Source organism: Macrotis lagotis, chromosome 8 (assembly GCF_037893015.1).
Source record: "Macrotis lagotis isolate mMagLag1 chromosome 8, bilby.v1.9.chrom.fasta, whole genome shotgun sequence".
Taxonomy (NCBI): Eukaryota; Metazoa; Chordata; class Mammalia; order Peramelemorphia; family Peramelidae; genus Macrotis; species Macrotis lagotis.
In genome coordinates this window covers 95,849,634-95,875,730 of record NC_133665.1, presented here as the reverse complement: position 1 = coordinate 95,875,730, position 26,097 = coordinate 95,849,634, and the positions used below count along the sequence as shown (strand labels likewise).

Here is a 26,097-nt window from a genome sequence, read left to right as displayed (position 1 = left end):
TAAAGAATAAGGGACACAAAGAATTATAAGACAAACTTCCTGTTCTCATGGGATTTATGGTCTCATAGGTTAACCAGGGGAGGTAAAACCTTGCAGAATAATAATAATAATAATAATAATAATAATAAAAATAATAATAATAATAATAATAATAATAATATAAATCAGTGTGATTAATGCCATGGTAGTCAAAGGAAAATGCTTAAGAGATTATAGAGAAGGGGATCAGCAAATTTACTTTTTGGTGGAGGACATGGTATTTGAGAACTGTACCCTAAAAGACGAGGAGGTGTTTGATAAGCAGATAGAAAAGAGTGCTCCAGGAAGAAAGAATGGGATATTCTGAAAGTGAGAAGAGTCAGAAAGACCTGAGTTCAGATCTGGATTCAGACACTTAATTAGCAATAAATTAATCATACTCCTCAGTTTCTTCACCTCTAGAATGGGGTTGATGATTAATAATGATAAATATAACTTCTAAGAAAAAAAATGGAAGGGTAGTACAATGTTGTACATGGACCTAGAATTGGGGACTGACATTAAGGATAAGTTGGAATTTCAAAGGGGCAATAAAGAGAGGGTATTATTTGGAGCTATATTGAAATAGTCCAAGTTGTATTTGGAGATAAATAAGATATTTGTGAAGCATCCCCCCCCTTTAATGTGTTATATAGATGCTGGCTATTGTTATTTAAATAGAACATCACATATACAAACACTTATAGACATATACATAGACGTGTTATAAGGACTGATTGACGTTTGTCTTTCCAGGATACAGCAGTAGTCACAGTAACCAAGAGAGGAAGAAGAGGAAGCAATCCACATTATCAAATATTGCATAGAATCCAAAGTGGGAAAATGATAGGGAAAAAGTTATTAGATTTACTGATTCAAGTCATTGGTCCTTTGGGAGAGGAGTTTCAATAAAATGAGAGGAGTGTAATGGATCATGATGAGGTAGAGGTTGCATGTTAAATATGGACTTCTATTTAAAGTTAGAGAGGAAAAGAAAAGAGAAGTAATGAAATTAACTTTATAGTGTGTTGTAGAATCAAAGAAAGGATTTGGAAAGATAAGGAAGATTCAAGTTTGCAGGCAGAAGGAAAGGAGCTCACAGAGAACAAACTGGGAGAGGTGGTTAGGTAGCGTAGTGGATAAAGCACCAGCCTTGGAGTCAGGAGTACCTGGGTTCAAATCTGGTCTCAGACACTTAATAATTACCTAGCTGTGTGGCCTTGGGCAAGCCACTTAACCCCTTTGGCCTTGCCAAAAAAAAAGAACACACTGTGTGCTCCAGGAAGAAAGAATGAGATATTCTGAAAGTGTGAAGAGTCAGAAAGACCTGAGTTCAAATCTGGATTCAGAGTCTTAATTAGCAAGTAAATTAATTATAGGCCTCAGTTTCTTCATCACTGGAATGGGGTTTATAATTAATAATAATAATAATAATGAATATAACTTCTAAGAAAAAAATGGGAGGGTAGTACAACATTGTACATGTACCTAGAATTGGGGACTGACATAAAGGGAAAAAGTGGGAATTTCAAAGGGGCAATAAAGAGAGGGTATTATTTGGAGCTATATTGAAATAGTCCAAGTTGTATTTGGAGATAAATAAGATATTTGTGAAGCATCCCCCCCCTTAATGTGTTATATAGATGCTGGCTATTGTTATTTAACTAGAACATCACATGTACAAACACACATAGACATATACATAGACGTGTTATAAGGACTGATTGACATTTGTCTTTCCAGGATACAGCAGTAGTCACAGTAACCAAGAGAGGAAGAGGAGGAGGCAATCAACATTATCAAATATTGCATAGAATCCAAAGTGGGAAAATGATAGGGAAAAAGTTATCAGATTTACTGATTCAGATCACTGGTCCTTTGGGAGAGGAGTTTCAATAAAATGAGAGGAGTGTGATGGATCCTGATGAGGTAGAGGTTGCACATTAAGTATGGACTTCTATTTAAAGTTAGACAGCAAAAGAAAAGAGAAGAAATGAGATTAACTTTATAGTGTGTTGGAGAATCAAAGAACGGATTTGGAATGATAAGGAAGATTCAAGTTTGCAGGCAGAAGGAAAGGAGCTCATAAAGAACAAACTGGAGGGAAGCAGGTAGATGGTGCAATTGAAAGAGCACTGACCCTAGACTCTGGAGGACATAAGCTCAAATACAGCATAGACAATATTTTTCTACCTGTGAGACATGGGGCAAGTCACTTAACCCCATTACTGTGCAAACAAACAAAAAAGAACAAACCGAAGATAGAGTTTAATTTTGTTGAACAATATTTCAGAAAATATAGACAAAAATGAGATCACAAGTACAACAAGAAAGATAAGGACACTTGGCAAGAGAGGACGTAAGGTCACAAGATCATACTTCTAAAACTAGAAGGTACCTCAACGGTCATGGAGTCCAACTTTTCATTTGACAAATTAGAAACTGAGACAGAGGAGAAATTTACTCCCTGAGTAAATTGAAAAGATTAGAATAAGTAAAAATAAAAATTTAAAGGTCAAGAAGAGATAACTTCAAAGAGCTCACATTGGGTAGCTTAGTTAAGTAGGAAGTGATAGCACAGAGGCCAGAGTAGAAAGGACTAGAAAAACCATTGTGGGAATTCCAATAGGTACTTGAAGAAAGACTCAAGGATTGATGAGCAAGGAGAGTGAGAGTCCAATGGAACTTAGAAAGTGTTCATTTTAGGGATATCTAATGTAGTCAGCATGCTTCTTTGATATTATTTAGCAATACTTGAAAATATAAGAAAAAATGGGAGGCTAGCTCAAAATTGAACATGAACCTAGAATTGGAGATTGACATGAAGGACAAGTGGGACTATCAAAATTGCAAGAAAGATTAGGTATTAATTAGAGCTATATTGAAATAATCCAGGCTGTATTTGGAGATAAATAAAGACAGAAGGGGGATGGTAATCTTGGAGAACAGAGAATAGTAAAGGGGTTGGTTCAAGTTTATGAAGAGTTGATAAACATGCTAAGCATGGAAGATTTTTCAAGAAGAGAGCCAAAGCTCCAAATCTTGCTGAAATCATCAATGTTCTGGAGGTCTTTTGGTAATGCTAGTGAAGATGCGTAGATAGAGGTCTAAGTGGTTCGTGTGGACTTCAAGGGGAAATGTTTCTGACTGATGGACCGAGAAGGACTGAAAGAGCTCTGAGTAACAAGGAGTAAGAAAATCCTTTGTCTTTTGTTGGTGAGGCAGAGGGAGTGGAGAGAGGTGCTTAGGAGCATGTAGTAGTAGTATATAGAAAGTGTCAATAAAGGCAAGGAACTGAAGTAAGAACTCAGGGGAAAATCCTAAGAGGAATAAACAATCTGCAAAAGATCATCTCGATAGCCATCTGCTTGCAATAAGTGTTTGCAAAAGTTCAAAGGCATCCCATATCTATCCTTAGATCTGCAGACTTCCAGACTTTCTACTCTATGTTTGATTGTGTCACAGATCACTTCGGCAGTACTGTTAAAATACTTTCTGAGTGAAGATGATTTGGAAGGAAAGGAAAGAGACAAAACTTTTGTGGGAAAATTTGAAGGAACTTGGATAAGAAAGTAGACTAGAAGAGAGGGGACTAAATAAAGAAATATGGTCTTTCACTGACTGTGGAGTCTTTCTATACAAATTTGTTCTATCATCCTCCTTCATACCAAAAGACTTCTCTTCCCATTAGAATCTTTTCCTTCAGAGTTTACTACTAGAAGGAGTGAGGTGGCATCTGAAGAATTTCTGGATCTCTTTCCAAGAGTGTTCCTGGGCCACTGCATGGTAGCCACTATCACCTCCCCACAGAAGGGGTCTTGAGAAGAAAGGGTTCCATGAGGCAAAGCACAGTGGAGAATAGGGAGGCTCTATCAGGTGCCCAGCTCCAGGGTAGGAAAGCAGAGTTCCATTGCTTTTCCCATTTCTCCTCAACTGCTCCATGGCTTGCTCAGCATAAACTTTGCTATTAAGACATTCATCTTTCTCTCCCACAATGAAAAGAATATGGCCTTGTGCCTTTTCTACACGAAGGATACTCTGTTGGTTGACATCGGCTTGAGGGTCTCCTTTAATGTGACGAAAATTTATTGCCCCTGACACATGTATCTGGGTGTACTCCTTCTGGTGGGGGATTGGTTTGATGACAAGATCCCTGTATTTGCACTGGGTCTCATGGATGGCGTTGGTCCCATTGATGCAGATGGTGGCTGCAACCTGTTCCAGGTGCACTGCCATGGCCAGTCCAATCTCTGCACCTTTACATAATGAGATGACACCAATCCCTGTCTTGTGGATCTGAAAGACATAAAAAGGAATGAAAGGGTAGAGAAGGGAGAACCTAATTAGAATATCAATCTTTTATGAAGATTATCCCAAAATCTGGGAGAAGGATGGATATAAACCATCCTAATCAGGAGTGGTCATTTGAATATCCAGACAATTGACCCTGCCCCCACCCAGAATTCATTCTGAGACTAGCAATTATCTCCAATCTGTTAGAAATAGTAATAGGGAATTTACATAGTTATATCCCATGCTTTGTCATAAATATACACTTCACACATAATACACACACACACACACACACACATACACCATGTGCAATGTGGCATTATAGTTTAAAAACTAAAGTGAATTGAATTTAACTTTGCTTAGAAGCTTGCAATATCTATTGAGAGAATTCCAGATGCTCTAGGCCTTTAGAAAGAATGATTGGCAAACATTTTGGGTAGGGATATTGGTTATCAAATTTATTACATATTTCCTAAGTAAATACTAAGGTATTTATATATATCTTCCCCAAAAGAATGTAAGTTCCACAAGAGCAGTGATGGTTTATTTATTTTTGTAATCTCCACCACCTAAACTAAATAGGATCTTAATAAATGATTATTGACTGAGAAATCCACTATATAAGGTGTTTCAAAAGCTTTAGAGCAATATTAAATTATTAAAGATGAATGCTGTACTAAGATTTTGAGATAGTATGAATATAGGCACAAATGCATGCTGATTAGGCGACTCTGGTTTAGGAACCCCTTCTAGCAACTCAAGTAGCAAATTTACATTGGCTTTGGAGTCAAAGGGCCTGGTTCAAACCCTGTCTCTGATATTTGCTATGTGGCCTTGGACAAATCATTTAAACTCTCTGGGGATCAATTTCTTTAATCTGCAAAATGAGGACATTAGTCTAGATGGTTTCTAAGACCCCTTTCTCAGGAAGGTGTCTACAGCCTTCCACTACAAATAGCTTTGAGTCAGAAAGACCTGAGTTCAAATCCAGATTCAGATCTCCCTAGATTATGACCATGTGCAAATCACTATAAAATCTGAATAACAAGAGCATCTCCTTTACTGAGCTGTTGTGAGGATCACATGAGATGAGCCTTATAAAGGTTTAGGATTTTACCTGGTTCAGAGTAGAAACTATATAAATCCTTATTGCCTTCTCTTCCCCTTCCCTTCCAGATTTAAATCTATGATCCCATAATCATTAAGTGCTAGGTGGTTGCCTAAAGAATATGGAGGTTAGATGACATGCAAGTAAGCATCAGAGGGAAGGTTTGAACCAATCTTCCAGACTCCAAGTCTAACATGCTAGCACACTACTTTGCCTCTCATAAACAGTAAATCTTTAGATGATGACAGTGCTGCACAGAAGTGAAAGATGAGGAATTCTCAGTGCTTACTGAGGTCATCGTAGGGTCATAAAATTAGAACTAAATGAGGTCATTGGATCTATTTCCTCGCTTTTACAAATAGGTAAGATGAGGCCTAGAGAGGATAGGTGATGAAGGAGAGGCAGGATATGAAGATAGGGCTTGGATTCAAGTCCAGTGATTTTTTCTCCACTGAAATACACTCTAAACCACAATGGAAAGGGAGGAGGATGCTGACTATGTGACTTCATGTCTGGGCCCTCTCCACTTCATGACATGGAGAAGGAGACTATCTCATCAGCATTACAGCCAGCCCTAAGTGGTGGACCTGCAAAATGGAACCAACTGAACCAGAAAGATTATACCCAACTCAACTCTTCCTTTTCACTGAATAAAATTTAGCTGGTCTACTTCAGACTAGCACCACTAGTTAAGACATTAGTCTACTTTTATCTACCTCAATATAAAATACTGCCCCCCGATATTCACAGGTCATCTGTGGGCCAACTTATTGTCTATACCAGGTGTTCTTAACCTGAGAGGATGAAGAGGTTCTTCAAATTGGATAGGAAAAAGAATTATCTTGCCTATAAATTTCAATAGATAGATATACAAAAATTAAGAAGCCTGGTCTATGCAGAGTCAACTTTCTGGAAATGATTATTCATTCAACTTCATTTCTCCAAGTAAGAGAAATATGGAGTCCATTCACTCTATATCTTTTTGTGTGTGAATAAGTAGACCAACATTGTCCTTTGTGTCAATCATGTGATATATCCCACAGCCTGGCCAACTCTGGAGGGAGCTGTTTACATATCTTGAAATCCTAAGTTGGAGTAGCATTGGTAGATGATTTCAGTCATGGTCACTTCAGGGTGACTAAATAAATACTAAGTGAACCAGACCAAAAAATCTTTAAAGCTTGAAACTTGGTTCCTGAAACAACTCCTGAGGAGTTCTGTCTCAGTGGATATCCAACAAATGTCCTGCTATTCAAATTCAGATCAGTGATTCAAACAACAGTCTGAAAGTTGTGAAAGTGAAAGATACCTTTGGATGATGCATCAACATATTGGCAGCTTTCTCAAACTATTCCAGGTCTATTTCCTCTAAACTGCTAGGCAGGTCTTCATAGGCAAAATATGCCAAGGCCAATACACCAAAGCCATGGCTGGCCAAGAGACTGGCCTGAAATTCAATGAGGCCACCAATGTCACCAAATAAATCAATCATCCCTGGAAAAGGGTCTTCTCCTAAGACAAAAAGAATGGATAAAGAAACAATGATGAAGAGAACAAGAAAATAATTTGCCAAGCAAAAGCAGACTACAATGTAAAAACATAGGACTTTAAAGTAAATGGCAAATAAGCTATTTGACTATTAACTATAATGGACATTTTTGAAGAAAGATGCTGCTAAATAGTAGAATATATAGAATAAATTTACTTATGTGTGTAGATTTGTGACTAATGGTGGCCATCTCTGGGAGAAAGGGGGGGAGAGGAAGCAGGGAGAAAAAAGAAAAAAGTAATTTACACGAAAACTTTGTTCTATATTTAAAAGGAATAGGGAATTGTACATAAGAGATAATGTAGTTTTATAAGCAACTGTCTTTTTATTATACTTTGCTATGGAAATTCTTATTTATTCCATAAATTAAAAATAACATAAATTTTTTGAGAACTGGAAGGAAACCCTCAGCAACCATTTAATTTGACCCATAACTTAAAGGAATACTCAGTCTAAGAGAGCAGATAACTAGAAAGATTTTCAAGGAGGGGAACTGACCACCTCTCAAGACAACCCATTCCACTTTGGGACAGTTATAATTTGTCCCTTTTCAGCTTCCACCCATTGCTTCTTGTTCTGTCCTCCGGGGCCTCAACATAATAGATTTAATCACTCATGTGACAGCCCTTCAAATATTTGAACAAAATTTTTAGGACTACTCTGAATTTTCTGTTCCCTACGCTAAACATTCTTGGTTCTTTCAACCTATGCCATATGACATGGAATCAAGACCTTTCCCCAGGCCAGTTGCCATCCTCCATTGTTAACATCCTTTTGAAACTGCAGAATCCAGACCTGAATTCTGGATGAGATCTGGTGGGAGCAAAGTCCAGACTACTATCACCTCCTAATTCCTGGAAAGTATGCCCTTCTTTATTTAAATAAGTTTTTTTATGATATTTTCTGGTTTTTATATCATCATAGAGTATCCCAGGTATTCTTTTATATCATCAGAGTATCCCAGGTATCCCTTACGTTTTCCTTTCCAGGAAGTCATTCCTTATGTCTAATAGCATGTGTTTAGAGTAGTAAGCATGTTACTATAATTGACTGGGTCATGGAAAAAAGTTCAAAAACATGTATAACACCTGAGAACCATCTACCCTCAGAAAGGGGTAAATTGGGGGCACCCTCTCATTTCTTTACATTTGTCATGTCTGATTTTTATAATTTTGTCACATTTATTTCTGCTTTGTTCAATGTGTCACTCTTTCCAATGACATTGTTGTAATTACTGTGTATATTGTTTTCTTGACTCCGCTTACTTCACTCTGCATCAATTCATATAGATCTTTCCATAATTCTTTGTATTCATCATACATATCATTTCTTAGAGCACAGTCATATTCCATTGTATTCACACACCACAATCTAGGTGGGCATTCTCCAACTGAGAAGCATCTGCTCTGAAATATGCTTCTCTTAAATGTAGTTCAAGAACTTAGCTTTTTTGAATGCCACATCACACTGTTGATCCATATTGTGTTTGAATAGCAGAGGCAGTTAGTCGATGTCATAGTACCAAGAGCTAAAAGGATGGAGAGTCAGAAAGACCTGAGTTCAAATATGGCCACATATCCTCCCTAAAGTGGCTTTACTTTGGTCTCTCTCAATTTTCTTGGTGGTAAAATGGGGATAACAAAAGCACCAACCTCCTAGGGTTATTGGGAGTGTCCATTGAGACAATATTTGTCAACTGCTTAGTATATTGCCAGGGACATAGGAGGCAGTCAGTAAATGTATGCTTTCTTCCTTCTAATAAAAACCTCAGATAGGGGCAACTAGGTAGCACGATGGACAGAGCACTAGCCCTGGAGTCAGGAAGACCTGAGTTCAATTGTAGCCTCAGACAACTCATAATTACCTGGCTGTATGACCTTGGGTGAGTCACTTAACCATATTGCCTTGCAAAACAAGACAAAACCCCTAGATGTTCTTCAGATAAATTGCTATCTAACCATGCTTCTTCCCTATTGTACTTGTCAAAGTAAGTCAATTTTTGTACTCAAATATAAGACTATCTCTCTTGACTTTCATCTTATTGTATACCAGTCTAGTCTCTGGCTTATCTTCCAAATCTTTTGTATTTGGCTCTGTCATCCAATGTGTTAGCTATCCCTCCAAGCTTGGTGCCATCTGTCAATTTTATACGTATCCTATCTATGTCCTTAACCAAGTCATTTTAAAAAAATACTAGATAACATAGGGCCAAGCTCCACTAGACACTGCTGTTGAAACATTAAAGACGAGTCTTAGATTGTAGTCTAACAAGAAATTAAAAACCCATTTTATTACTTGATAATCTACTCCACATAATTCCAACTTTTCTGCAAGAATAGTATGAAATACTTTTTCAAATGTCTCCTAGAAATCAGGGTCATTACATCTATAGCATTCCTCTCTTCTACCCATTTAGCATCCTTATTTAAAATGATTAAAAGATTGGAAGGTTACTTATAATGCAAATTTGACCTGACAGTAAGGAGATCATTGCTGTTGTTATCATCATCATTAGTGGTGCTAATAATAGCAGTAGCATCATTATTATTATAATGCTTTAGTCTATTTTAGGAGGGGTGGAGAAATTCAGATGGAAATCATCTGAGGACAAGTTGCTGTCCTGCTACTTTTTTATATTTAATATTCTGTAGATAACTTTGCAGGAGGATAAAATGGCTTTTTCATAATTGAATAAAATTATTGGGTTACAAGCTCATCTTCCACAGACTCGCTAAACGTATCTTTAGACAACACTATTAGAGATAGGCAACAAGGATGAGATCTAACCTAATCCTGTTCCCACATGGCTTTTATTCCTTCTACTAGTTTGTATACCTTGAAAATTGTTCATTCCATTTAGAGTGATATTTATAAAAAATCATAATTATTCATAACTAATACAGAAATGTGTGTAACATAATTGTACATATATAACCTATATCATATTGCATATTGGCTTAAGGAATAGGGAGGGAAAGAAGGAAGGGAGAAAATTTGGAAATCAAAATTGTACAAAAAATGCTGAAAACTTTTTATATGTAATTGTAAGTAATAAAATACTATTATTAAAAATAATTGTTATTAAATTTTTATGAATCAATGCTACATCTGGGTGATTCTATCCATAATTATGTGTTGCTTCCAATAATTTATTTGTTGAATTCCCAATAATATTTGGAGAGGAATACATAGGTATACCATCATAGATTATATGAGTATATCTCTATGGCTGTTCATTTATGGCTAATAATACTTTTATGATAAGTAAATTATCATATCTTACAGGTATCCAGTAGATGCTAAGTTTTATATACAGTGCTGCTATATAGATGAGCTCCCTAATAAATTTGGATGTCAGTGATCTGATCCTGAATTACTACCTGAAGTACTGTCATTTTGATATAAATGTCCACATGATTTAAACATTTGTTCACTTTTTTGTTCAGATATTCTTGGTTGAAATCCCAAGAGTATCATCCTTTGGATTCCTCTCTTAGATCTTAGCCACTCTCGAGGCTCTGTATAGACATAAATAAATCATTTTCAGTTATGTCAGACAAATCTATTACTTTGTAAAGTGAGTATATTTGTTCCAAATTTTATTTCTGTACATTTCATCCTATCATGTATTCTGAGAATACCAACTCCCTGCCTCCTTTTTGATAAGGAAATCTTCTTATTTCTACAGCTGCCTTGGAGATGAACTTATGTTTCATGAATATCATATTGGTTTTTGTTGGAACATGTCCTAGATCAAAGGTTCTTAATGTTGTTTTGGGGTTTTTTCTGTCAGAGACTTCTTTACCAGTCTGGTAAATCCTATGATCCCCTTCTTATAATGAGGTGTTTATTTTTAATTCATACTTGAAGAAAGTACTAAATTTCAGTTAAGAGTTTGTTAAAAAAGGAAGCTGTAAATTTTTCCCCTCCAAGTTAATGGGCTTCATGAACTCTCCACTGACCTCTGGGGAGGAGGACATTCATGGATTCCAGTGTAATTAGACTTTTCTAGATCTATTGCTGTCCTTTTTTTTCCCATGATAAAAGTCTACTTCATTACAGTTAATTGCTCTTAAATTTTGACTGAAGGATGCCAGTTAGGCCTTTCACATGCACAGTCAGTGTTCTCCCTGAGGGTGTTTTTTTCTCTTTTCTTTTATTGATAGTTTATTTTTCCAAATACATGTTATGAAATTTTTTCAACATTCATTCATATGCCTATTTTAAGTTACATAATTTCCTTCCACCCTCCCTTCCCTACTCCCTCCCTTCAGTGGTAAACAGTCAGATTAATATTATACATTTACATTTGTGTTACACATGTTTATAAATTAGTTATTTTGGGGATCAGGAATTAGGATTAAAGGGAAGAAATGTGTAAGAGATATTTTTTAAAAAAGTGAATGTAGTGCTCATCATATTCTAAAGGGGCTTTTTGGTTATGTTTTGTTTTGTTTGTTTCTCTTCCTCTGGAGGGGGAAAGCAATGTTCATAGCCAGTCTAAGTCCGTTGTCCTAGCTCTCTGGCCTCCTGAGAGGAGCTTCGTCCATCAGGTTTGACTAACTCACAATGATGTTGCTAATGTGTACATTATTCTCTGGGTTCTACTCCCTTCACTCAGCATCAGATCCTGCAGTTCATTCCATGCTTCTCTGGAGTCCAACTATTTATTGTTTCTTATAGAACAATAATATTCCATAACTTGTTCAGTCATTCCTCAATCGATGGGCATTCCCTCAATTTCCAGTTCTTTGCCACTACAAAAACAGCTGCTATGAATATTTTGGAATATGTAAGACTTTTGCATTTTTTAATAATTTCTTCTGGATATAGACCTAGAATTGGAATTGCTGGGTTAAAGGGCATAGTTCCATATTCTCCCCAGGAAAGTTTGATTATTTCAAAACTGCCCTAGCAATGAATCAATGTCCCAATCCTTCCATAACCTCTCCAACTTTGATCATCTTCCCTTTTTATCATCTTGGCCAATCTGATAGGAGTGAAATGATACCTCAGAGTTGTTTAAATGAAAGCTTTTTCCTCAATGTGTCTTTCAGGAAAAAAATATATTTGTTGATCTACAGTAAAATCGTTTATATGATATATCTGTCACCATCATTCACTGATTCTTCTTGACATTAAGATTCAAGCTCAATGTCATTAATCTTTTTTATCTTTGGCATACATTAAGAATTTTACATTGATCAAGAACAATTATTGGAGAAAGTTTCCATAAGATTAATTAGCTATTTAATGTGTTTTTTAGTGGAGCCATGGAATGTCTAGTTATCCATCCATAAGAAGCAATTATCATAATGTTTTGATACAACTCCCTCTTTGACTTAAAAGTAATGTAAAGAAACATGGAAAGACTTGCACAAAATAATAAAGAGTAAAAGGAGTAGAATCAAGAGAACATTGTACATAATAACAGCAATATTGTTTCAAGAACAATGCTAAGAAAATAAGTTATTTTGTCTATTATAAATACCAAATAATCATAAAGGACATTTAAAGAAATTTCCTATCTGCATCCAGGAAGAACTGACAAATAGAAGTTACATAGAATAATTTTTACACATATATGTAAATATACATAAAACATGTATGTATATATATATTTTTTATTTGTGTCTAATGGTATCCATCTCTAGGGTGAGGGTGGAAATTTACATGATAATTTTGTTGTCTATTTGAAAAGAATAAGTTTCTTGTACAATATTTTTATTGAACTATATTATGGAAATTTTTATTTTATTTCTTGTTTTATAGCAACTGTGGGGAAAAAACTATTGAAGCAACTTCTCTGATGGACATCTGATAAAAAATGTGATCCATCCAAAGAAAGAGCTGGTGGTATCTGAATACAAACTGAAACACTTTTTTTCCCTCTCATTTTATTTTTCTTGAGTTTTCTCTATTTGGGACAGAGGAATATGTTTGCTTTCATAACAAGACTATTGCAGTAATGTAAAAAAAGAGTAAATTTAAAGAAAAAGATGAGATCAGGTTGCATCAGAGCTATAAAGTTGGTAAAGTGAGATTTACAAATAATTCATACAATTCATGCACCACTATAAAGTACCTTTAGCCAATAATCATGGCTCCTGTTCAATCCCACTACTTTTCAGGTTTACAGAGAAGTTAAGAGTTCACTCATCTCTTTTGCCATATCTCCTCATTTATTATATTAATGGCATACAACACAGGCTTTCTTGTTCACAATTGAACCAATTTTTATGACCACAGGCAGGACCAAAAATGTTTCAGATCCTCCATCACTGAGTCCTCCCTCTCCTTAAATGTCTGCTTCTCAATTCCCAAAGGTCGACACTCGATTTGAACTCCAGTCTTTCTGACTTCAGGTCAAGTGTACCATATCTACTATGCCAACTAGGAGTCAAAATGGAACTATCTAGACATATTCCTAAGGACAGATGTCTAATACCATCATGGCAGGAGTGGCTTGAGAAAACCATTGACAATGTATGTAAAAACCCAAGAAGATTAATTATACAAATAGATAGATAGATAGATGTGTGCATGTATATATGTATATATATATATATACATATTAGCTGATACACACAGTTGAAAATTTGAACACTATATTACTCAAAAGCACCAAAAAATAAACATACAAAATGGAATATGGGTAACCAAAATATCAAAAATTCTTGGTATATCTAATCAATAATTCAGAGAGAAAGCCAAAAATTTAACATGAAGCAAGAAGTTAAAGCAGCACAAAAAAAATAATAAATAAAGAATTCAGCATCAATCCGAATGACTCAGTCAATAAATGCACACAGATAATACCCAGGGAGGGTCTTTTGATTCTATTTCTAATCTTAGCTATTTCTGACAGTCCTTCTCAAGCATTGTTAATTCATCAAATCCATTGTACCTCTGTCAGCTTCTGTTATTACACAAGAGAATGATATATGATTATTTAAAATTATTTTTGTAGGCTTTTATCCCATTTTTCATGTGCTTTAAGAATCTTTTTAATCTTTTTTGCTTTTTTTGTTAAGGAAGTAATAATCCTTGGATAGGTGCCTTATAGTAATGGGAATTAAATATTATTAATATTTAATAAAGAGACTTTCCAAATCTTTTCTAGCCAACTTTAGAATTTCAGAGGCATGAATTAGGACTGGCATTGGGCAAGTGTTAGTTGATTTAAATATAGACTTGCAATTTAATTTTGATGTCACTATATCAGTAAAGTTCTCATCCCTAGCCTTCTCCTCAATAAATTTATGCTTAATATGAATCTTCCTGAAAGAGAACAAGGTATTTGGGGATATCACACTCTTCTTGTTGGTTCAGAACTTGAAACTTTCAGATTCTTTTCATAGTCATACATCAATAATCTTATACTTATTGAGTCAAAATATTTTGATAACACCGAGGAAAGATTCCACGAGGCAAGGGGGATATTTAATATGCTTTTTGGTGGAATCACATAACTTGACATTGCCCATGTACATTAAGTAATTAAGATATATTAGTTCAATTCCCAACACCCCTTTAATTTGGAAACCATACTTCCAAATGTTCAATATGATAGTGTAAATATAGGAAGAGCCATAAGGTCAAACTGTCTCACTTGGTGGCAGGGGTGGGGTGGGGTGGGGGGAATGGCACATTTCATTTGAATCATTCTTAATACCATTGTTTGGTGGTATGTTTAAAATACAGAAATTTTCCATATTACCATCACATGCAGTTGGTGGGGGGGGGGGGGCAGCTGAGCCTGGAGTCAGGAAGACTCAACTTTCCAAGTTTAAATCTGGAAACCGACTACTTGTGTGACCCTGGACAAGAAGTCTCTTAACACTATTTGCCTTGGTTTTCTCAGAAGTAAAATGATTTGGAAAAGGAAATGACAAAGCACTCCTGTACCTGCAACAAGAAAACCCCAGACTAGGACAGTCACAAAGAACTGGATATAACTGAAATGATTAAACAACAAAATCATAAACTCTAATGTTATCACTATACTTGGATCATTTTCATATATTTGAAATATATGAATAAGCCACATGAGTGGAACCTGAGTCAAAGCATTTGTAATCTTCAAGGAAGGCAATATAAACATTATGGCTCTCTATTAGTATATTATTCAATAATTAATAATTGATACTAATTTTATCTATATATTAACTGGGACCATGAGCTCAGCCAAAATATTATTTTAGTGATCGAAGCTAGAACTACTTTTATATAAAGTACATATTGATGCAATTAGCCAGAATTGGGAAAGATCACTGATCTTATTTTTTGGCCATAACAATACAATGCCTTGTGCTAAGGAAGATTGAGCTTAAAGCTGAGCAGAAGATGGAAAATGCCTACTTAGTAATTCATATGCCAATGAATTTGAGTCAATCATTCCAACCCTAATGCATTACAATATTTCAGGGAAGCTATAGTTTAAATCACCAACACTGAAGTAATGTCATTCCTTTGTTATATTATCTGCAAATAAACTGTCTGCTTCCTATCTGAGTCAACTTGCATTTTAATGTCAGTTTTCTTTCAATCATATAGTAAAGTGTGGGGTTACTGTTGAACTGTTTATTTCCATTTTTTTATGGTTTTTGACTATGAATTCCAGTGTTCTACTCTCTAGCCTATATAGTCTCAGTTTCTAATGAAGCCATTTTCATTATGGTTGCTGCAGATGATATTCCCTGAAAGTCTTATAGATCACTGAAACACAAATAAAAAGTCTAATCCTACCTGGAGGAAGAAAGAAGGGTCCTCAAACTCTACCTTCTCTAATTGGGATCCGCTGCAGTCCAGGGCCTGAGAACCAAAGTTCAATCATCTGACTAGCCTTTGGTTGAACCTTGGAAGAATCCTCCAAAAGTAAGGAATCATAGAGGTCGAGTTGTATGTAAAAAGGGCTATTCATTACATCCTACTTCAGTAATTGCCAAAATGGATTCACAGGCTTCAAGGACCAGAAGAGACCCATGGGATGGATGCCCATATAGTCACCCCCAAGAGCTGCTGCTTGCTCTAGGTCTATGTTGCCAACTTCATCAGCCTTATAGAAAGCTTGAGACTGGAAGAGCTTTCCTTTATCATCTGTCAGTGATGCCTTGAGAGTTACCACCTGAAAAGGATTAAGTCCAGTTGCTCTGATGCACAGCGGCTCATCAGCAAGAGCTGTTTCTGGGGTGATTATCAGCTGGAACATTGGGCAAAGTGCAATGAGGCAAATGATACCTTGACCTATAAAAAATGAAAAATCATAAATATATATAATTTGTGAAATGTAGGATAAAAAGGATGGGGTGGGGAGAGAAAAGAAAAGGAAAACACAAAGGTCATGAAAATGATATGAAAAGAAAGGAAAATGAGTAAAAGGGTAGCTAGAAAGGAGGATCAAAGGGCAAAGGAAGGAAGGGTAAGAAGAAAAGAGAAGGGGAAAAGGAAGGGAAGAAGGGTGGGGCAGGAAGGAAAGGAAGGGGAAGGAAAGAACACAGGAATAAATTTTAGTCATGGGAAGTTTCCAGAAGAAAATCTAAGAAAGAAGTCAATATGTCTATCATCAATTCATATGGCTATAATAACCACTAACACCAGTACTGCAAAAAAAAAAAGAATGGGTAGTGAGGGAAGCTAGGTGGTGAAGTGGATAAAGTCCTGGCCCTGGAGTCAGGAGGACCTGAGTTCAAATCCAATCTCAGACAATAATTACCTAGCTGCATGACCTTGGGCAAGTCACTTAATCCCATTGCTTTGCAAACCCCCCCCCAAAAAAAAAAGAATGGGTAGAAAACAGGGTGAACTAGAGTTTCTAATAGAAAAAAGTAATTCAGTCTCCTAAGTTCTTACTGAGACTTGATGGCATAAGAATCATGACTGTAATTGGCTCCAGATAGAAAAGTAATTATAGAGATTTCAAAACACCAATAACAAAATATGGTGAAATGAAGAAAAGAGCTAATCAGGCTTGAAGTGAATACTGAAGAAATTAATTTGGAAATTAGGAAATTGAATGGGAAATGCAGGGTCTATACATTCTTCTCAACTATATGTAGCACATTGTATGAAACAGAAAAGTTGTAAATAAATTCTGGAAAAAAATATGTATTTTAAACAGCATGTACAGGGTTATACATAGTAAAAAATGTGATGAACAAGGGAAATATGATGAAAAGATGGTAAACTCTTGTGGAGACTTACTAAATGATTCTTTCATTAAAGATAAAATTAGAGAAAGTAATACATTGGCATTAAAATGCTGTTTAAGGGGAACTTTAGGATTCTTTTCCCTCCTAAGTATAATTAGTACTGTGATACCCTTTGATATTTCAAGCAAGAATTAGTATTCATTGTAGTTTACATTAGTTTTATTTTACAGAGGTAGAAATAATATCCTTAATATATGTCCAAATATAATTTGATGTTAGCTCACTAATACTCTTATGGTCTGATAAGAGTTTGTATACACTTTCAGAAAGTTGAATAATGGTATTGGATTACTCCTTGGTCTCCAAAACACACTATTTTTGAGGTATCTTGAATGTTTAAAAAAAGTCTTCAATACATTTAAAATACTTGAGTTCCATTCTATTTAATCCAGTTTTGCATATATAAGCCCTGATGTCTAGGAAAATAAAAGTGTTAATGTCAAGAAAAATATTTAATACATTCTATTAAAAATGATAATATAATTATAAACTATCTAAAATGATAGAATGCAGAAGAGTCAGTAATCAGAAGCAAAGTTCTATTCCTAAACACTTAGATTAAAAAGAGAATAACAGAAAAAATGAATATAGTTTGAAAAAACAAATTAACACATTTTAAAAGAAATTTCTTTGAACCCCATAACATTGAAAACCTTTATAAAATTTAGTCAACAGTAAAGGACCTCTATTAGATTGCTAGCCACCTCAGGAAGGGGAAGGGGAAAGGAGGGAACTTTGAGTTAGAAATAAAACTTTTTTAAAAGTTCAAAAATGGTTTTGATATGTAATTTGAGGGGAAAATAAAATTATTTTTAAAAATAGGAGAAAAGGGGCAGCTATGTAAAACAGTGGATAGAGCAACAGCCCTAGAGTCAGGAGGACCAGAGTTCAAATCAGACCTGGAATACTTAATAATTACCTAGCTCTGTGACCTTAGGCAAGTCACTTAATCACATAGCCTTAAATTAAAAAAAAAGATAAAAGAATATCAAATTCCCCAATCAGAAATTAAGGGAAATCCATAACAAATACAAAAAATAAAATAAAAAACTGAGATTCATGTAGCCACTTAAATAGTTTGACCTAAAAATTCATAAAGGAAAATCCAAGTGAATGAAGATTGTCTATGATACGCATATATTTGAGCTAGGGATAAAAAAGGAGGTAAAAAAAATAGATCCTGCCCTCAATGAGCTTACAGTCTAATGGGAAGAGAATAATTGCAAACAAATATAAACAAAGCAAGTTTTAGATACAAAAATTAAAAAATAATGAAGAGGAGGAAGGCACTCAAATTAAGAAGAGTTAGAAAAGGTTTCCCAATAGAAGGTTGGAATTTAGTTGAGACTAAAAGGAAGGAGGAGAGGTCAATAGTCAGAGAAGAGAAGGGAGAGCATTCCAAGACTTGGGGGACAACAAGAGAAAATTCCAGAGCCTTAAGAGATGGAGTCTTGCTCATGGAACAGGATCCTAGTGGCAAGGTATAGGGAAAGGAGAACAGAGAGGTATAAGGGATTTGAGTTATAAGGGGCTTTAAATGCCAAATAGAACATTTTATCTATGATCCTGGAGGCCATAAGAAGTTTACTGAATGGGAAGCTGATATGAAGGCTAAAAAACTCTGGAACAACTGGTGCAAGGAGAGATTTGAAGGCAGATGCACCAGCAGGCTATTGCAATAATTCTGGTATGAGGTAATGAGGACTTGCATTCAAATTGTAGTAGTGTTAGGTGAGAAGGGGTACAATTCAATGTTGCAAAGGCATAGGCTTTGGCAAAATTGAACAATGGGGAGGTTTCATAGTGAGGAGTTCAGTATGTTTCCTAGATTTTGAGTCTGGAGGCCAAAGAGAATGGTATTGACTTCTAGAGAACCAGGTTAGGTGTGTGTTGGGGGGGCAGGGGAGAAGGGTAGTGTGTTCGAGTTTATTTTTACTGGACATATGCAAAGAGATAGAAGGTATGAATGAATGAAAAAGGCCCTACTAAATGTAAGTTTATGACACTGTGCTAATTTGGAGGCAACAAATCATAGAACAAGATAATTAACAAGTCTCCTTAGCCATTATAACCATGCCACTTTAATTCTCTTAAATATTGCCAGTCTTTGTCTCCAGAACTTTCCTATAATTAAAAATAATCATTGCTGTCTTGGAATTTTTCATTATCTTTATTTCCCATTTCAACCCCACTCCTTTCTCTCTCTCCCAGAAGAATCATTTCCTTATAATAAAGAATGAAAGAGGGGGGAATTGTTTAACAAAAACTAAGTATTTCTTAAATCCAACACTTTACAGATTTCCACACACTCAAAGTCCCCAACACTTACAAAATAAAGAAGTGTATTTCAATCTTGTATCTCCCTTCTTTACAACCAACCCTGATAGCTAACAATTTTCAGCTTTTAAAAAAGAAGCTATATTTCATAACTGCTCCACTACTTAGTTCCTTCAAGATCATTAAAGAGGGAGATGGTCTCTCAGAGCATCTGGAAAGAGTCCAAACAAAAAAAGAAGTGTGATACCACAACTGTTTTGACAATCAACCAATAAACATTATGTTACAAATTGAGCACTAGTCTATACTAAATACAAGGAAGACATCTAAGTGAGGCACAGTCTCTTCAGAGAATTTATACTTAAATTCTCCCGGAGGAACAGGGAATAATAATTTAGCCTATCTACAACACACTGTGTGGAGGAAGACAATCATGACTAGACAGTTCATGAAGTCTGTTGGAAGAGGTGGCCCATGAGAGATGAGCCTTGGAGAGGATCCAGAGTTTAAGGGGTTGGGAAGTATTCCAGACTTTGGAGATATTGTGGCAAAGGGCATAAGAGAAAAATAGAGAAAATACAAAAAATAGGCACAATGTGGAAACATTAAGACTGGTAGGGATGTGGGTAAGGGACTTTTATTCTGGAAAATTAGATTGCATTTCAGATGGCAAAGGGTTTTTGTTTTTTTAATGTCAAACAGAGTAATTTATTATGTTTATCCTTAAAGGCAATTAGGATCTGAAACTTTCTTTGAGCAGAATTAAAATACTAAGGTTATGAATTTTTCAGATTTATAAAAGATTTGGAAAGGGGCAGCTGGATTACAGGCACTCAAAGCATCTAAACTTTCTTTCAGAAGCATTATGATTAGGAAACAAAGAAGTTAATATTTCACATACTTAGTCATGTCGGTTGATTTCCTTCCCATGTTCTAGAAAATTGTTTTCTACTACTGACCCAATAAAGAAGTTTTTTCAATAATCCAAGTAAAATATGGCTTGATATATTTAGTTCAAGAGGACAACAGAATAGACGAATCTTTGATAGGTAGGGAGAGGTATTAGATTGAAGGAACAATCAGGAAAACCAGTTCAATGTGGGAAGGACAAGGACAACCAGATGCAGCCAGGAAGATGGAGCCTGGGTCTGGAGTCAGGAAGATTCATCTTCCTGAGCTTAAGTCTGGCACTTGTAAGCTGTGTGACCCTGGCCAAGTCCCTTAACTTGGTTTGTCTCATGTGTAATCAGTTGTAATGAAAACTTTTGGATGAGAAGAATGAAGAAAGAAAAAGCAACAGAAAATTGAATAGGGTTGGGATGGTAAAAGGCTGTGAGATCAGATAGGAATATGATAAGTGTTGGAAGAAACTTTTGACTGAGATTGGAGAAAGTAAACATGAGAAGTGATTTTTAAAGAGAGAGATAAGGGAAGACAGCTATATAAAGTCATTTTGTATCCATTCTGGAGCACCTGTGCAACACAGGTTTACAGTTAAGGCCCAGGATACCTCAAAAGCAATTTGAAATTGAAAAACAAGGGAATCAAAAAGTCATTACCCTCCCTTAGAAATAAATTTCAAACAGAAAAGAGGACAAGAATCTTAAAGTAGTTGGGAAGGAGAAGAAATTAATAAGAGAAAGAGGCACTGAAGAAAAAGGAGAGATTATTGTGGACCATATGGATGACAATAGCAGAAACAACAGGAGAAAATTTAAGGAGAGAAAGAATACAGAAGAATTTTTAGAAATACAAAGGAGAAAGACCTAAAGCTACAAAATTATCTAAAATAATGAAATCTGTAGGAATTTAAAATATTTACTATGAAATGCTAATACTTAAAATTGCTCACATCAACTTACTATATGCATAATGTGTATGTATATATATATATATATGTATATATATATAGTTATTTTAGTTTCATTTTACTCTTCATTATTGGGTGAAATTCCCCTTCCCTCTCTTTCCCCCTCTCAACAAATTGCTCTCTCTTGGTTGGGACCCCTTCTATCTGATATATAAGTCATGGGAAGATGAGATATAAGCTAATTCCTAGATTAGGTGGTTCAGTGCCAACCCATGGAGGGGCTTCCTTTTTGATTCTGGGATTTGTCTTTCTATTTGAACTATCTTTGAATGTGCAAAATAATCTGCAATGTTGAGGGCAGGGATGCAGGGATTAGGGGGAAAAGCAACTATCTCAATATCAAGACATCCAGAAAAAAGAAAAATGTGTGATGGGCTCTCACTGAAACACAAAAACAAGTGATCACAAATTAAAATGAAAAGTTGTCAAAACCATATCTAATTTTGGGTAGAGATGCCCAAATCTAGCATAAATATATATATGCATATGATTAAATACAACACACATATACATACATGATATCACATCACACATGATGTTATAATGGTAGAATTTCAAATCTATCTCCCAATGTGTGCATTGGTGTGTGCATCCTTGTATATTATACATATAAAACGTCTCCCCCTTAATTTTGAATTTAGAGGTTGCTTAATTTTGGTTTTTGTATTTTCTCCTTTTCCCCTTTTTCCTCCTGCTCCCCCTTTCCTCACCCCATACCCCTCAACACCACCCCCAATACGCCATTGCCTAGCATTTACTCTCCTGGTTGTGATGTGATGATTTCTCAAATATTTTTGAATTCAAAGATAAAATTTTTTTATTAATGTCCCCCCAAAAAAGCCAAACAACTTTTCTCTCCCCTCCTACCCCCAATCCTGAACAAGTGTTCCAACAGTCCCTTAGTTTCTTGTCAGTCATAACTTTTTTTTAACAGCAAGGCTTCCCTGACTCTTAACTCTCAGGTTAGGGATTATAGAAGTTAAGATCTATCACCTTGTTTCAGACCTCACCTTAAAATCTAGATGTATTTTAACAAATTTCTATATAACCTGAAGCACTATAACTTAAACTTCTGTAAAACCTGAAACACTATAACTATTAACTATTCTTAGTTAATAAACACAGATGAAGCAATTCATTTTTTGCAATTTTATTTTAAATTTAAGATTTGTGTATATTTAGCATTTTTCTAATATCTTACATACTTTCCTATATTGTTATTTTGCTTCTTTTTTCTGAATTTTATCTTGTTCCTCTGCTCTCTTCATTGCTAATAATTTTCTTGTACTTCTTTGTTTCATGGATCAGCTCTGGCCAAAAATCAAATCACTGTGGAAACCTGAAAAATCTTCTCTTTCTCTTCTAGATCTTCACAAAAGAACCAATTTTAGTTAAAATTGGGGAAAAGAATCTTCCAACTTCTCACACTACATATAGCTTTCCAGAAATGGGGAGGGAAAAGAGGGTTCTTTCAAGAACATAGGATTGCTTCAGTTGTTAGTAGGCACACATAAAAATGATAGTTATAAGGCATAGAAAAAACATGGACTGGCGATGGCTAGGTGGCACAGTGGATAGAGCCCTGGCCTGGAGTCAGGAGTACCTGAGTTCAAATCTGGTCTCAGAACTTAATAATTACCAAACTGCGTGGCCTTGGGCAAGCCACTTAACCCCATGGCCTTGCAAAAAAACTAAAAAAGAAAAACAAAAAAAGAAAAACATGGACTGGGCAAGAGAGAGCATTTAAGGTTGAATTGATGTGAATTAAACTTCGGGTTAGAGATGGCAAAAGAGAGAGGTTAGAAACATGTATAATCAGTTGTGAAAATTTTGGGATGAGAAGAGTGCAGAAAGTAAAAGCTATGGAAAATTGATTAGGTTTGGGGTGGTGAAAAGCTGTAATATCAGATAGGAATATAAATGTTGGAAGAAACTTTTGGACTGAGATTGGAGAAAGTAAACATGAGAAGTGATTTTCAAAGAGAGAGATAACAGAAGACAGCTCTACATGCAATCATTTTATATCCATTCTGGAGCACCTATGCAACAAAGGTTTACAGTTAAGGTACATGATACCTCAAAAGCAATTCAAAATTCACAAACAAGGGAATCAAAAAGTCATTGCTCTAGGGGCTGCTAGGTGAGGCAGTGGATAGAGCACCTGCTCTGGAATCAAGAGGACCTGATTTCAAATCCTACCTCAGACACTTAATAATTACCTAGGTGTTTGCCCTTGGGCAAGCCACTTAATCCCTTTTGCCTTGCAAAAATCTAAAAACAAAACAAACAAAAAGTCTTTGCTCTCTAGAAGGAACTTTCAACCAGAAGAGAAGAATCTTAAAGTAGTTGGGAAGGAGAAGAAATTAATAAGAGGAAGAGGCACTGAAGAAAAAGGAGAGATTATTGTGGACCATATGGACGACAATAGTAGAAACAACAGGAGAAAATTGAAGGACAGAAAGAATATGGAAGAATTTTTAAAAAGACAAAGGAGAAAGACCCAAAGCTACAAAATTATCTTAAAAACTGAAATCTGTAGGAATTTAAAATATTTACTATGAAATGCTAATACTTAAAATTGCTATAGGTCAGATCAACTCACTATATGTGTAGTGTATATATACATATATACTTATTTTAGCTTTACACTGTCTTAATATTACTATTTGAGGAAAAAAGAAAAAAAGGAGAGCCAGAGAGAAAAGAAAAAGGCAGAAAAAAAACGACAAAAAGAAAAATGAAAGAAAGTGAGGAAAAAAGAAAAAAACTAAATAGGCTACAAGGAAGGAGAAAAAAGGAAGAAAGGCCCTGTTTTAACATTTTGCAGCAGGGGCTTAGAGTCATAAACCATTCACAGCAGCAGCATTTACAAAAGAGTCAGGGTCATACTCAACAAGCCACCACCAGCAGCAATCGCTTTTGCAGCAGGGCCTCAGGTCATACCCAACAAACATACCAGGGGCCACAGCTTCCACAGCACCACCACCTGAGTTATACCATTTAAAAAATCAGTCTTACTTTCCCACCTTCCCCATCAATCAGAGACTATGGCTGCAGATTCAAAGCAACAGTAAACTCATCATGAAGGAAATTAAAAAAGCCCCAAATCATCCAATTCCTAGACTAACAAACCCAGCTCTGTCCTCTACTTTTACCTGAACATTTTTAAACCTATTCCTCCTCTGGGTCTGGTGTGGGTTCAGGTTTCCTGGTCAAATGACTGACCTGTAAGTATGTAGTTGTAAGTCTAACTATTCATTCCCTTGCCTGATAACCCCACCCAGTCTTAATTACCAAATTCTCTTTGTGACATTTCATTCATGGGCTTTCATTGTGACCTAGTCCGAGAGTCAACAATGGCATTCAACAGGAAAAAAAAAATATTTGGTAGCATTTTTTTAATGTGCAGAGAGGAAAAAGTGAAATGATTTTTTTTATTCAGAAGGAAAAGTCAAAATATTTGGACTAGTTGGCAACACTATGAGGATATAAATGGAAGGAATGGAAAAACAGTATAAAATGAATAGAAAGGGGTAGAATTAAAAAGTTTTTGAAGAGTGCATAAGATTGTAAATTCAGGTTGCCTTAAAAATAGAAATGAAGAGTGGTTTAATAATTCATCAAGGTCATTTCTAGCCTATAAATCAACTCTTCTGAGACTCATTGTATGGAGAAAAATGAAAGTGCTGATACTTGAAAAGGGCTGTCAAATTTTGACAGGTGTAGGTGGGACTTCATGTGAACTCCCTTCCAACTCTTGAGATTTTGTGATTCTAACTATCCATAGACTGAAAGGAAATTCAGGACCAAACTGGTTAGGACATTAGAAAGGTAAGATATCATAAGTTGGTAAAAGAGAGATGCCATTCTGGGAGGAATTTGGAGGAGATTTAGCATATCCTATTTATGAAAATTAAGGTCTTAAAAATCAATCTAATTGTGAGTTGTCCACACTAAACTTCCCTTTGGTAATATGAATTCCCAAGGCTCGATACATATATTTTGTAAATCTGCAGAGTTGGTCCCTGAACATCTCTACTTGAAATTACCTTCTATGGGTCTATCACATTGAGCATATTCATAATTGGGTTTATTTTTTTGCATTACATATTTGCAGAAGCTTTACAATGCTTACCAATGAATAAGATTCTGACTGTCAAAATGACAAGGAATTCACTGTAGACCTATCTTTGTTGTACACTATTCTCACTCTGTCATTACTAATGTTAAAAAATGAAAATAACAGCACCTAATCAGGATCCATGTTGACTTCAAAGTAGTGACTTTGGAAGCAAACCACCACTGTTAAATCAAAGAAACAGCAGCTTACTCCATTCTCATTCCCATTATTACATGCCTTCTCTCACAGTTTTTCCATCACTTGGAAAATCTTTGCCTTTTTTATTTCATGTATCCATGAAAATCGAATTTCACTTCCAATTCCAGCACAGAACTTCCATCTGAAAGTACCAATGAAGTTTCCTCATCTGCATTCATTTGTATCACTTGCACCTATGCAGTCCTGTGATAGCTTTTACCTAGACATAATTAATGTCTGAATAATATTTGTCAAGTATTTTCAACTTCAAGAGGTTTATAATTTGAGTAGAAAAAAATGTACAGGAAAAAATAAATGACCATGTAATATTATATTCTCTACAACAGCTTCCATATATAGTTTTCAGTGACTATAGTGGTGGTTGGAAGTGTGTGAGGGCATAAAGAAACAGAGGAGATGGTGGGGTGCTAGTAATATTTCCAACTCTAAAAA

The 26,097-nt window shown here is 35.5% G+C and overlaps 1 pseudogene; it reads right to left on the bottom strand.

Annotated features, from left to right (window-relative positions):
* Positions 1-1,046: 1,046 nt before the first annotated feature.
* Positions 1,047-26,097, bottom strand: part of LOC141495840 (acyl-coenzyme A amino acid N-acyltransferase 1-like) — a 123,236-nt pseudogene continuing 98,185 nt past the window's right edge.